At 32.5% G+C, this 14,440-nt stretch overlaps 1 protein-coding gene across 5 annotated transcripts in view; it reads right to left on the minus strand.

Annotated features, from left to right (window-relative positions):
• The window catches only part of LOC114336036 (uncharacterized), a 1,032,611-nt gene that overhangs the window by 249,917 nt on the left and 768,254 nt on the right, over positions 1-14,440 (minus strand). The gene's annotated exons all lie outside the window — the stretch shown is intronic.

Below are 14,440 nucleotides of genomic sequence, written 5' to 3' on the forward strand. Positions count from 1 at the left end.
CTTTTAGTACTAGAATACCTCACAAATGAATAATCAAGTGTTAAAATTGCTTAAAAATGAGAGACCAAAAAGTTATGCGATAAAATAACCGTTGCCCTGCCCAAAAGGAACGCTTATGGCCGGTACTAGAAATTTGCTATTTTGGAATCTATTAATTTATCTCTGGAGGATAAATAGGCGTACCAGTTTTCGTTTTTCTTAATAAAAACGTTCTGGACCACGATTTTTGACCCTTCGCGTCGTTATCGATTATTCGCTATCTGTACACTAAACAGATACGAAGCGAATACGTTCGATAACGAAGCAAAGGGTCAAAAATCGAGGTCCTGGAGGTATTTAAAAAACCTAATTAAAAGGCGCCATCTTCAAAGAGCTCTAGCTCCCTTAGGAAGCAGTTTGGGACTAGGTGATTTGGGTTGAAACTTAACATTTTTAGACCAGGAATCTACAGTTAAAATATTTCCAATTTTTAATGAAACACCACGAATAGAGTGTTATTTACAAAATAAACTGTTTCCTTTTGATTTAAATCGAGTCTCTTGTCATCCTCTGACACCGTGTTTCGGGGTGTACCCCTTATCAAAGAGGCTTCGCAAGAGGACTGATCTGAATAAAAACTCAGCGAGAAGATGGTGTAAATATTCAAATATTTACACCGGAGTATGGTTAGACTGACATCTAACGGGGAACGATGAAATGAATGAAAATGGATGTCGACGGTGATTCAAGCAAGCTGTTAGCCGAGATATATAAATATCAAACGGATGACGCTTAGGAAAAATATCCCATCAATGCTTCTCGGGTTGCCTATCCGAATCGTCATCATTTTTGTACTGTAAAGTGTAAAAACATGTTTTTACACTTCCGACTTCGAAAATTTGTGAGTAGTCAGATGATGTCTCAAGAAACATTTGTGACATGGTGCCAACTAGAGCTTTTACCCTGGGGGTGGATGCTACCCATTCTCAGGGGGTGAAAATTATTTTATTAAAAATAACCCAACAAATCGATATAGGGACAAACTCTAAGCAAAATTGGTTACCTATATAAAGTTATTAAAATAAATCAGTACTTTTTGAGTTACTAAAGGTCAAAGATTTTAATTTTTCGTGAAAAAAATAACCATGTTTAAAAACGCGGTTCTTCGTAAATAACTCAGAAACTATGGGCTTTTGCAAAAAATGTATACCACAATTGAAGCTAAGAAAAAATCAAGTACCTACTTAAATCTAAGTATTCAAGCTTACATAACGGATAAAAAATGAATTTTATAAAATATACTTACTAGACACTTGTCAAAGTACTCAGGCATGCCTATAGTCTGGGAAAGTTATACAAAATGGGTATTTTTGGGAGCTATTTTGTTGCTGGAATAGAATTTTAAAATTGCATTAGTATTATCGATTCTTGAGATGTCCAGGTCCCTTTTGATTCTTGAGGTATCCTCTAAACCCTCACCAATTTTCATGAAAATCGATATAGGTTCACCGAAATTGGAGATAATAGTGGATTTTTACCTTCATACACTCATACTACAATTGAAATATTTGTCAAGAGCTAATAGTAACAGCAAATGAAACTGCAAAGGTCTTTACCTATTAAAAGACGCGGTTCCAGCATTTTTCTCACAAAAGAAACGGATTTATTCGCCATTATTGTCATTATTTTCAAAGCGAAGTTAAAACGACTGATTAATGCGGGTTTAATGAGGTCTAAAAATAATTTCCCAACTTCGTTCAGGGAAAACCTGAGAGTGTTTTTCCTTCGCTCAATTGACTCGAAATAAGTGCCAGATTGATTAATCGGTTTTCTTCCGACTTTGATTTACAAAAACCTACACTTTTAAAATTGTGTATAGATTATCCAATTACTAAGAAATTTCCAAAGTTATTTTTGTCAATTTGAAAGATGTCGTTATCCTAACTTATGTAATAAATCACTAAAGTTTTTATTCCCAACAGTTATAACGATTTTTTTTTTCGTTTACTCATTTGATAAATACCCCCAGGAAACTCAGCCAAAAAAGCTCTTGAAAAATCGAAAAATTACTGGTCGCTAGATTACAACTGGAATATCTAGGGTAAATCAATAGATACAGTATAGTATAGTTAGACCCAAACCCAGACATCCAAAGTGAAAGTTATCCTCCAACACCAAATTGTTCTATATGGTCCACATAATGTTCAGAAAAAAGTCACACCATTTTGAGCGTCGGGTTTGGGGGGGAGAGGGGGGAGAAATCTGCAAATTCGTAGTTTTTTACGTTTTTCGTCAATATTTCTAAAACTAAGCGGTTTAGCATGAACAACCCTCTATACAAAATTGTTCTACATTAAATTTGAAATAAAAAAGGCCCATGCATAACCCTTCTAAAATGAACGGTTCCAAAGTTACGGAGGTAGTATAGTATAATTGGTCCAAAAAAAGGCCTAACCCAGACATCCAAAATAAAAGTTTTCCTTCAACACCAAATTGTTCTATATGGTCCACATATTGTTCAGTAAAAAGTTACACCATTTTGAGCGTCCGGTTTGGGGGGGGGGGGGAGATGGGGGAGAAATCGGTAAATTAGTAGTTTTTTTTACGTTTTTCGTCAATATTTCTAAAACTATGCTTTAGCGTAAGGAATGTTCTATAGAAAAATGTTCTACATAAAATTTAAAACAAAAAAGGCTCGATATATAATTGTTATAAAATCAACGGTTCCAGAGTTACGGAGGGTGAAAAGTGGAGGTTTTCGATACTTTTTATATGTACCGATTTCTCCCCCCTCTCCCCCCTAAACCCGACGCTCAAAATGGTGTGACTTTTTTCTGAACATTATGTGGACCATATAGAACAATTTGGTGTTGGAGGATAACTTTCACTTTGGATGTCTGGGTTTTTGGTATAGTTATATCATAAATATTGGCCATAAAATATAAAAAGTATCGAAAACCTCGACTTTTCATCCTCTGTAACTCTGGAACCGTTGATTTTATAACAATTATGTATAGAACATTTTTTGTTTTAAATTTCATGTAGAACATTTTTGTATATAACATTGTTTACGCTAAAGCATAGTTTTAGAAATATTGACGAAAAACGTAAAAAAACTACTAATTTACCGGCTTCTCTCCCATCTCCCTCCCAAACCGGACGCTCAAAATGGTGTAACTTTATACTGAACAATATGTGGACCATATAGAACATTTTGGTGTTGGAGGAAAACTTTTACTTTAGATGTTTGGGTTAGGCCTTTTTTTGGACCAGTTATACTATACTACCTCCGTAACTTTGGAACCATTCATTTAAGAAAGATTATGCATAGGGCCTTTTTTATTTCAAATTTAATGTAGAACAATTTTGTATAGAGGGTTGTTCATGCTAAACCGCATAGTTTTAGAAATATTGGCGAAAAACTTAAAAAACTACGAATTTACCGATTTCTCCCCCTCTCCCCCCCCCCCAAACCCGACTTTTTTCTGGACATTGTGTGGACCATATAGAACAATTTGGTGTTGAAGGATAACTTTCACTTTGGATGTCTGGGTTATGCCATCTTTTGGATCAACTATACTATACTAATAAGGCGAATTTTCTCGTGGGTATCGATGTTTCTACTGTGTCATGTAGTCTAGGAAATGAAGCTGAAAAAATGGCCAAACCTCGTAATTTTTTCGTCCAGCATCGATTTGTACAAAAATTTGGAATTAAGCTCATTACACCCTCTAGTTCATTTTCCATATTGAGCCGTTGTACGCTTTTGGTTTTTTAAGGGTGAAAACTACTCCTAATTGTAAAAAATTATAAAATAAAATTTTAAACTTTAATATTATCAACATTTGGTTTTTATTAGTTACATAATGATTGTTTAATGCTTTAAGATATACTATCATAATATTTCAACCCGTAAAACCACCCTTCTTGGAGCTATATATAAAAAATTTACTTATCCTACAAGAATAATTTCGGCTTGCATCGATTTACATAAAAATTTGGGATTAGGATCATCTCACCCTGTACTTCATATTCTATATCATGCTTAAGGGCGTTAATTATTTTTAGTAAACTTTAATATGGGTAAAATTTGGTTTTGATTGGTTAAATAATGATTGTTTTATACTTTAGGATATAATATTATATTCCAACCCTTAAAAACCACCCTTAATAACATTACAGTTTTTATAAGTAGATATTTCAATAGATCTATACAGAAAAAAAAGTAGAATTAAAGAATTACAAAAACATTAATTTACACAATAATACGAATGTACAAATATGTACAAATACAAATACAAATAGTTTTTTAGTCATCTTCCAGTATACGAACCGACTCTGTGGTATTATACATACACTGAAAATTATCCATAAGAGGACTATCTGAATTTTTCGAAAAAAAAATTCGTTTTATAAACATAGCTCCTTCATTTTTGGCGATAAAAAGTTTTTTCAAAAATGACTTTGTAGGATTTTTGAAGAGTTATAAGACTGTGTAGACTAAATTCCGTAAGATCCCTTAATTTTTAATTCGGGTGGGTTTAAAGGGCTCGAATAAGGGGGTGTTTCCTCGTAAATAGAGGATTTAAACAGCTATATCTCGCTAACTGTTCACTGAAATAAAAATCTATGTACAAAGGAAATGTATCTATTCAAAAGCTACAATTTAGTGGTCCATCATTTTTTTCGCATCTCCAGTATTTTCGGAGATATTTTGAAGTAAAAGGTAAAAAATGGGAAATTCCAAAAAAATGTTTTTTCTTTAAACTACAATTTTTCTAAAATTAGGCCTTTTAAATAGGTCAAACTTCTTGGGTGTATTGATAATACAAATATAAAAGGAATTACAGAAAGGTGAAGACCAATTTTTAATTAGGAGGGTAGTTAGAGGGTTGTTTTCACTTATTTCTTTCATAGGGAAAAGCAGGTACTGACCTTTTTTTGATCATTAGTCGCTTAATTTTCAGGCTAATAAATTTTTATTATTATTTTTGTGAAAGGCCTAACTGTATACATGAAAAAAGATTATTTAAGTTTTCCTCGAAAAATGCAAAGTTTTTTCGTTATTTTACTTTGAATATTTCAAATTATGCATTTGACTAAAAAAGCTAACTTTTCACTTGCCGTATCTCGGTTTATATGGGTCTTAAAGATATTACATAAAAAGAATTTGGTTTGTGTTACTAAAATATACAATTTTGATATCTACAGTTTTTTTGATTAATTGCATATTTTTCGAGGTATTCTCAAAAAACCCTCTAAAAAAGTCGATTTTTTCATCGAAAAACTGTTACTTTCAAGCGCGAATAACTCGAAAAATATTAGTTTTACAAAGAAAATGTAAAAAACATTTTTTTCTCAGAATTACTTTTTACATCGGTTTACATGGTTAAAATGTAATAAAAAATTCCCGCCCCCGAGATGGGGTGGTAACCACCCTTAAGGTTTTAGCGTACAGCGGCATGATATAGAAAATGATCCTTGGACTATTCCCTACCTTCTGTGAAAATTTCAAGTAAATCCATGCTGGACGAAAGAATTGCGAGCCAAAATGCTTCATTTCCTCGACTAATGGGTTGTTATTAACATTTTAGCAAAAAAGATTCTTTTTCATTGATTTCAATATTGAGAAAAAACTACACTGGCACTTCAATTGCTTAGATTTTTAAATGCTTGGTTCCTGCGGTATATCCAATTACTAAGAATTTTCAAAGTTATTTTTGTCAATTTAAAAGATGTCCTGTCCATACAGCTTTTATTCTAACTGATGTAATAAATCAAATTTTTTACTCCCAGCAGTTATAGGGCATTTTTTCTTTGACTCAGTAAATATTGATTTTTAAACAATACATCATTTTAAAGTTCATACACAAACAAATGTTTTCAATATAATAATAAAACAGCATTGAACTATAACATAAAAACAGAAAATGCAATATACAACGCACGATAACAAAACAATTGTTCAATATCTACCGCATGAAATATTTTTATCTACGTCATGGGCTTTGTCATTTAGAAATCTAATAAATAAACGTAAAAAATACAAACAAGTTGTATATTATTTGCCTCTTGTGATAAACCGGCTCGTTTGGAATGAAAAAATAGTATAGTAACCAGTGTAGGTCAACGTGAAATTTTCAATTCTGACGGGTTCATCCAAGTTGTTTTAACCCAGAAGCAGTCGCGCCATTAGAAAAAATCTCACATTTATCCTTTTCCGTGATAACTTAATGAACAATTTTGCAACATAACTTTACACTCGTAAGTGCCTCGAGGAAGATTGTTGTAACGCGTGGGAATTTTTTTTTATTTTTTTTATTTTTTTTTTTTGGAATTTATGGCTTTGGTGAGAACCATTGAGCTTTAAAATTGTTAGAAATAGATATTATATTTTAAAATTTATAAAATCGCCGCTAGGCGGCTCGTTTCGTATCCCTCATACTCGCTTCATAATGCCCATCATTAAATACTCGTTGCATAATATACTATTATAGAGGGTGTTTCAAAAAGGTATGTCATAAATTAAATCACGCATTCCGGGGACAAAAATAAATTGATTGAATCCAACTTACCTTAGTACAAAAGTGTACACAAAAAAAGTTACAGCCCTTTGAAGTTACAAAATGAAAATCGATGTTTTTTTTCATGTTTCGAAATCTCTTAGAGATTTTTCATTGAAAGTGGACATGTGGCATTCTTATGGCAGCAACATCTTAAAAAAAAATTAAAGTGAAATTTGTGCACCCCATAAAAATTTTATGGGGGTTTTGCTCCCTTAAGCCCCCCCACAAACTTTTGTGTACGTTCCAATTAAATTATTATTGTGGCACCACTAGTTAAACACAATGTTTTTAAAACTTTTTTGCCTCTTTAGGAGATTTCTAAAGTCTGCACTATCATACCTTCTTGCTCAGTTTCTGCTAATAGGGAACTGATGGAAAGGATGGAGTATGCAGAGTATGCTGCATAGGTTAACAAATTATTTTGATCCATTTGAGTTTTTCTATCATCCTTGCTTAAATTTGCTTAAAACTCTTATAAACAAATTAATTTACAAATATTTTAGACAATTACAATTTCAAACGAGTATATCTTTAATACAAATGAAAATAAGTAAAGTGCTTATTAAACAAGTGGAAGTCTATAAATTAAGCTTAAAAATGAGTCTTTATAAAGCTAATTTGCATGTCTGGAATCCAAGTAGCAATCGAAAAAGCTTATTTTGCTACCATTTTGCACTAAACAATATGTCGAGTTCTAATTATTATATTGCAGTTGACTAGCATACTATTTTCTTTGTTTTACAAGGAAAAAATTTTATTTGAAACAAGCTGAAAATGCGAGCACTATCATATCAAAAACTTACGTATTTTATTTATTTAAATTCATAATATGGAAAATTTCTAAAATGAAAAGTTCTTTAGTATTAAAAGCTATGTTTTAATATGCAATTATATCCTAATTTAAATATTGTGAGCTATAAAGGTACTCTACTCTGGAGCGAAATTCATATTTTTTGACACTTTATTCATACCGCGAATAAAATTGATAATATTTGATATATGATGAGTGCATCTTAGATTTTAGAACATCTGATCTTTTTATGAAGAATAAATTTTCTTCGTAAAATTATTAATAAAAGATTTTTTTATTATTAAAATATTAAAACAGGAAAACTTTTTCCTTAGATTATAATCTAGATTTGATATCTGATGGTTGAAGTTTCGGTTATTAGGTTATCGGTTTTAGACCATACAGAACTTTTTATGAAGAATAACTTTTTTCGTAAAGTTAAAAATAAAAAAGTTTCCCATATGTGTCCAACTTAAGTGGCCACGCTGTATATTATAATACATACAATATAATATACTACACCAGTGTTTCCCAAAGTGTGGGTCGCGACCCCCTGGGGGTCGCAATGAGGTACTAGGGGGATCGCCGGAAATTTCCAAAATAAGACAAAAACACTACTTTGTTAAATCATGTATTTTTATTTTAATAAAACCGTAAATAAAAATTAACAATTAATTATCAAACGAAACATAAAACTAAATATTAAAAGTCCTTAAAAAGTCCTTAAAAGTAAAAGAAAAAAATAAAGTCAAATATTACAATGTTAATGAGACCCATGCGCCTGTTTTTTTGAAACTAGTCTTTCAAATCTAGGCTGTGTATTTGAGACACACACAATTATATCGTTTTCAAGTACGAGACGATCTCTCACTTTTGTTTTAATGGCAGTCATAGACGAGAAACTTAACTCACATAAATATGATGTTACAAATGGAACCAAACATTTTACAGCTTCATTCGCCAACTGAGGGTATTCCTGCATCTTTTTGGTCCAAAATTCGTCCGGGTTCTGGGAAAAATTGGAGCTTCAACATTCCATCACTTGATATTTCAATAAGTTGTTCTTTCATGTTTATTGGTATTTCAGCATGTTGAAAGGAATCGGCTAAAAACGGATTCAGTATCCGTCTGCAACTGTCGTAACTCTTTTGAATTTCTTCGGGGAAATAATCACAGAGCTGTTGTTTTAAATTAAGCAAAGTAACTTGCATGCCTGCATAAACTTGTTCAAAATTTGTAGCACTGTAACATACATTTTTTATAATTTCCTGAACGCACTGGAATGAATCGAGCTGCTTTTTGCCAAGTGAAGTTGACCATAAATCGATTTTTCTTATAAACCCCTTAATTTTATCTGTGGCTGTAATTATATTAATGTCGCGACCTTGCAAATTACTGTTCAAAATATTTAATTGTTCGAATATATCAGCAAGGAAACCTAGTTTCAAAAGCCAAATAGGATCGGAAAATTGATTTTCATATGGGGACTTCTCATCTTTCAAATACATTAAAAGCTCTGCTCTTAAGTCAAATACTCTTTTTAAGACGTTGCCCCTTGAAAGCCACCTTACTTCGGTGTGATAAAGAAGATTTTGAAATATAGCACCCATGTCTTCGCAGATTTTTCGAAAAATACGGGTGTGTAAAGCTTTTCCTTTAATGGAATTTACAACTTTAATGATGAATTTCATAACACAGTCCATTTCAGGAGGTAAAGCTTTTGACGCCAGAGCTTCTCGATGTAAAAAACAATGTCTCCATGTGGCATTAGGCATTATTTCTTGTAATCTGACGACAAGACCAGATTGATGTCCTGTCATAGCTTTAGCGCCATCTGTGCATATAGCAATACATTTTCCCCAGTCAATAATATATTTACTTGTGCGTTTCACAAAACTGTCGAATAAACATTTTCCAGTGGTATTGGTCTCCAATGGGGAACAAAATAAAATATCTTCTTGAATGCCATTATTTGTATCATATCTTACAAACGTAATAAATTGGGCACAGTTAGATATATCCGTGGATTCGTCCATTTGAAGAGAGAAGTACGTGCATTTATTAAGATTTTCCACAACTTGCGCTTGAATATCTTCTGCCATATCACTAATTCTTCTTTGGATAGTATTATTTGACAGAGGTATTGTTTTTAACTTTGCAGACTCTTTTTCACCAATCATTATATGTATCATTTCAACAGCTGCTGGCAAAATCAGATTTTCAGCAATTGTGTGCGGATTACTAGTTTTGGCAACGCGATAAGCAACTTTATAACTTGCTAATAATGCTTTTTTGTTAGTAGTGGTTGCCAATTGAAAAGTATCTTGCTGGTTGTGAAGGACGTTCAGCTTTCTTTCAAAGAATTCTACGGGTTTGTCTTTTTTATCTGGATGTTTGCTATTTAAATGTCGAAGTAACTTTGATGGCTTCATGCTTTCGTTTGACAATACTTCTCCACAAATAACACATTGTGGTTTATTGGAAATAATGGTAAAACCATATTTAAGATATTCATCACTGTAAAGTCTGTTTTTCTTTTTATTACTGCCACTTTCAGACGTAGATGGTTCTGCACTTCTTTTTAAAAACTTATCCATAATTTGTAATTTGTCGTAGACGTAAATACGTAAACGGGAATACGTAAGTCGCAAAATATTTACTCATTACTTAATATCGCTGCATTTGCCACAACGTGCTGTTTCGAACTGAGGTCTCATTGCACATCGCCGCTTATATAAAGCCAAAACGAGGCTACGAGAACGTTCCAGAGTGCCATCTAGTAGCGAAGTAAGGAGTAGAGCCTTCGCGAATATCATGGAAAAGTATTGCGATGTAGAGACAAAGATGTCGCGGTGTACAATGTGCAATCGACTGTTTATTATTTATTTTTATTGTAAATGCTAGTCTGGCAGAAGTACTACTAGTGTACTAGTGGGACATATCGCAATTATTAAAATAATTGTTGAATTTTTTAAATGTATTTAGTTTGAATGTAAACAGTAAAGTAAAATAGAATTTGAGAAACCATCAGTTGTAAATTAGGCACGCTATTTTTGTCGCTATTTTGGTTTGGGTGATGGGTAGGGGGTCGTGAACAATTTTTTTAACAAAAAGGGGTCGCGCTTTAGATAAGTTTGGGAAACACTGTACTACACAATATTATAGATCATTAAGTAGACAGCTCAAATAAAACAAGCGTTTCAGGCAGGCCGGGATGATTACGACTACAGGCGTTTATAGCCGAATGTGATGTTGAAGCGGATATACCATATTATTATTTTTTTAAGTTTTCGTTGAAAATAGTGAACTGTAATTTAACATTGCATTAACATAAATAAATAATTTTTTTATTTATTGGAGATTTCAATTTTATGTTGACGTTTAGTTGCGTCAAACGAAAAGTTGAGTTGACGTTTCTATGTCGGAAGAAAATAAATATTTAAAGAAGGCTTGTGACGTCACAATGACGACTTTGAGGTCGGATATCTCAAATATGGTTAGAGATAGCGAAATGCCGTTTTCAGATTTGGATTCAGAAGACAAAACTACATAGGAATTCATCGCTAGGTGGCCTTTAAGTATTGCAGGAGCGGCGACGCACGAACGAACAGACTTTGCGAATTTATAAATGAAAAGTTTTCGTTGAAAATATTTTAATCTCTTTTAGTTTATGATCTAAACAACTAAATTGTTTATACCAATACTTGTTTGACCACTCGGATCTAAATCCACCCTCAAAAATGTTAATCAGCAGCCAAAAATACAGAAATACATACTTGGGTGGACCCTTCAGAATTAAAAAGCCCACGTTGACCTCTGGCTAGCCCTCAGACTATAAAAATACAAACAAGTTGTCCTATATATTCCTCTTGTGATAAACCGGCTCATTTGTAATGAGAAATGGCCTTCGTATGAGATTGAATCGTTGATAGGTTTTGGTAGGTGGGTATAGAATTCGAGTGATCTTGAGGACAAGATTTCCCTCAGATTTTCCTTGTCGTAGAAAATCGATGTTACGATATTGATATATCTACGTAGGAGAGGTTGATTGGAAGAAATTATTTCTTGGCCGGAATTTCTCGTAGGGTTTTGAGTTTAGAAGGATTTAGGTATACAAAAGATATTGCGAAGAAAATATGTTTTTTTGAACATTAATTTGTATTATATAGTAGCTGTAAAACAATAATTAACTGTGAAAAAAACTGAGGAATAATATTACACAAATAATTCTCAAACATATAGGCTATTGATTTTGTTTAAAAAAGAGGACTAAAAGAAACTAAAATGTTAAAACGAGTTTGTTTTTCCATATGTTTAGTGGGTAGTACCATTTAACCTTTGTCGAGCGCTATAATTTTACACCGGTAACAGACGGCAGAGGTACAATTTTACCTGTTATACATTTTCTTAAAAAATCCTTAATCTAAAGGAAAATATGTGTTCGTTTTAAGATAATATTATTTAATACTAGCATAACCGGTTAAAAACTTTTTTACTATTGCAATAAATAAATAATAATATTTGGTAATTTGTTCTTGTACGGATTTACAAACAAAGATTAGAAGCCGCTTTTAAGTGACCTTTCTTATCTATCGTAAATTATTGAAATTACTGTAACAATTAATCCAGAAATAGTGGTCGTAAACAAATTCTAGGAAGAGTAGCAGTGTATTGGATTTCAATTGGAAGATTTAATTCATATTAAGTTCTTTGGTGCTTGCCAGTACGTGTATACCTGAAAATTATCATGATTTATAATGATTCTACATTCAGTTTGCCGACATGCCGACAAAAGAGGTATACATAGAATCAACAAAGAAAACTTGTATGAGATGTGGAATATGGAGTCTCTGCCACTAATACGTGCAGCAATGTCTCGTGATCGTTTTAAGACCATGCTAAAATTTATAAGATTTGACAACGAAAATACCCGCCAATAACGCCAAACAGCCGATAAGGCTGCACTCATACGAAGGAGATATCTGGACAATGCTGAATAAAACTGTGCAACAAGTCTACAAACCATCCGATCCCAATGCATAACCATAGATGAACAATAATTGTTTCTATTTAGAGGTCGCACATAATTTACACAATATATATCTTTCAAACCCAATAAACATGGTATTTTGGGTTTGTAATGGATTAAATACCTTATCGCATACAAAGTCACCTTTATATTTGAAAAACAGCATATTTCTGGTTCCCGGCAAGTTAATGTTGGAGAAAGAACAGTTTTGAATCTGGTCACGTCTTATAAAAATTCTGGGCGAAATTTTACCACAGATAACTTGCTAAATGTTACCAGTTTTGAACTTGCTAAAATCTAGAATTCATGTCATATAACGTTAGCTGCTCTTTTAGAAAAAATAAGAGATTTCTACTCACCAATATGAAATTAAGTTAGAAAAGAGCTACATATTTTTTTCACAAATCTTGCATACAATCATGATGCTATTGTATGATCTTATTTGCTAAAGAAAAACAAAGCAGTAGTGTTACTCTTGTCTTTGCATATAACAGGACAAGTAGCCGGAAATAATTGAGTATTAGAGTAAAATTAAAGGGGGGTTGATGCCATGGGTAAAATGCTGGGTAAGTATAAAATCACACGTCTAACATTGCTTTGGCTCTTGGCCTTTTTGTATAATATGATTGACGTCACTGGTTTAGCACCCTACATTATATCGAGAGCACAATCCATTACACAAACAAAGGACCAACGCAAGAAGTTTTTGAAGGATCTTTGTAAAGATCTTTGTCTTGCTGTAGATACTCCTCCTCAAGTATCTCACAGCATTCGTGGATCTACTCCAGTAACCGGAAGTTGCCATGTTTGTCAAAACCAAAGGAAAAAACAAACTAAAACGAGATAGTTGTGTAGTATGTTTTCTACCTTTGTGTGACGAAAATTCTTTTTCCGACATCTATGTATTGCGAAAATCCACACTACCATTAATTTTTGTATTTTGATTTAAATAGACTGTCACTTAAATACAACATCTATTGATTTTTATAACATTTATTACAAAATGTAAAAAAATACAAAGTACAAATGTATCTATGCCGTCGTTTATGGGGGTAGGAACAATTTAAGCCCCCTGCTGCGAACTGATTAAAGATTTCTTTGTTATATTTGGCTCACATAATCTACTGAATAAATGTAGAGATGTTACAAAAGTTCAAGTCTCTATGTCGTTAACAAAAAAGTTATGACAATTTGAAAACTCAAAAGTTACAATTGTACCTATGCCGCCCGACGAAGGTTAAAGGAGTGCGTTTTTGAGAAAGGGGTGAATTAATCCCTATGCACTATGCTGCGTTAGGATCAATGCAGTGCACTCTTCGTACATATAAATCTACAGAAACGTTGTTCGAACGTGTTTCTTCTAAATAAGTATGGAATACTTTAAGGGGTAATTCTGCATAAAAAAATAATGACAGTTTGTTCTATAAACATAATGTCCGTAAAAGTTTTGTTTCCGAGATACGGGTGTTGAAATTTTTCTTTCAAACTGCCAATTTATGTATTGCTCTAAGACCGGTTGAGCTGTGAAAATGAAATTTGGTGGGTTTTAAGAGATAGTTATTGCGCATTCTTTGACATGCAAATAAGAATTTTGTGTTTATCATTGGCGCGCATACGGGCAATGGTCAGAATTGTTTTAAAGAAAAAAAAATAGTACGCCACTGATATTTTTAAAATTTAAAATTATTTTTGTATTCCTCATTTAATATATGATAAAAAACTTTTCTTGACTTATTTTCATATGGTGCACCGTTTTTATGTAAAAAAATCAATTTTCTATTTTTTATAGATCCGTAGGTTGAGTATACATCATAACCTCAAAAAATTTTTGACATTTTTTTTTTTGAAAAAAGCTTATGTTTTTTTGGAGGGGCTGTAGGTCTAATTTTTTTATATCTTGTGTATTTCTTCAAAAATTATGTTTTTAATTTTTTTCAGATTTTTCCGAAAGATTCGCCACCTTGAAAAATCCAAAAAACTGTTTCTTATGGGGTTTTTTGGTGGTGTGAACGTGTTTCTCCCATTTTTAAATGTTCTTAAGGACTTAGTCTTAAAGAATTTACACATAACCTATAA

Source organism: Diabrotica virgifera, chromosome 2 (assembly GCF_917563875.1).
Source record: "Diabrotica virgifera virgifera chromosome 2, PGI_DIABVI_V3a".
Lineage (NCBI taxonomy): Eukaryota > Metazoa > Arthropoda > Insecta > Coleoptera > Chrysomelidae > Diabrotica > Diabrotica virgifera.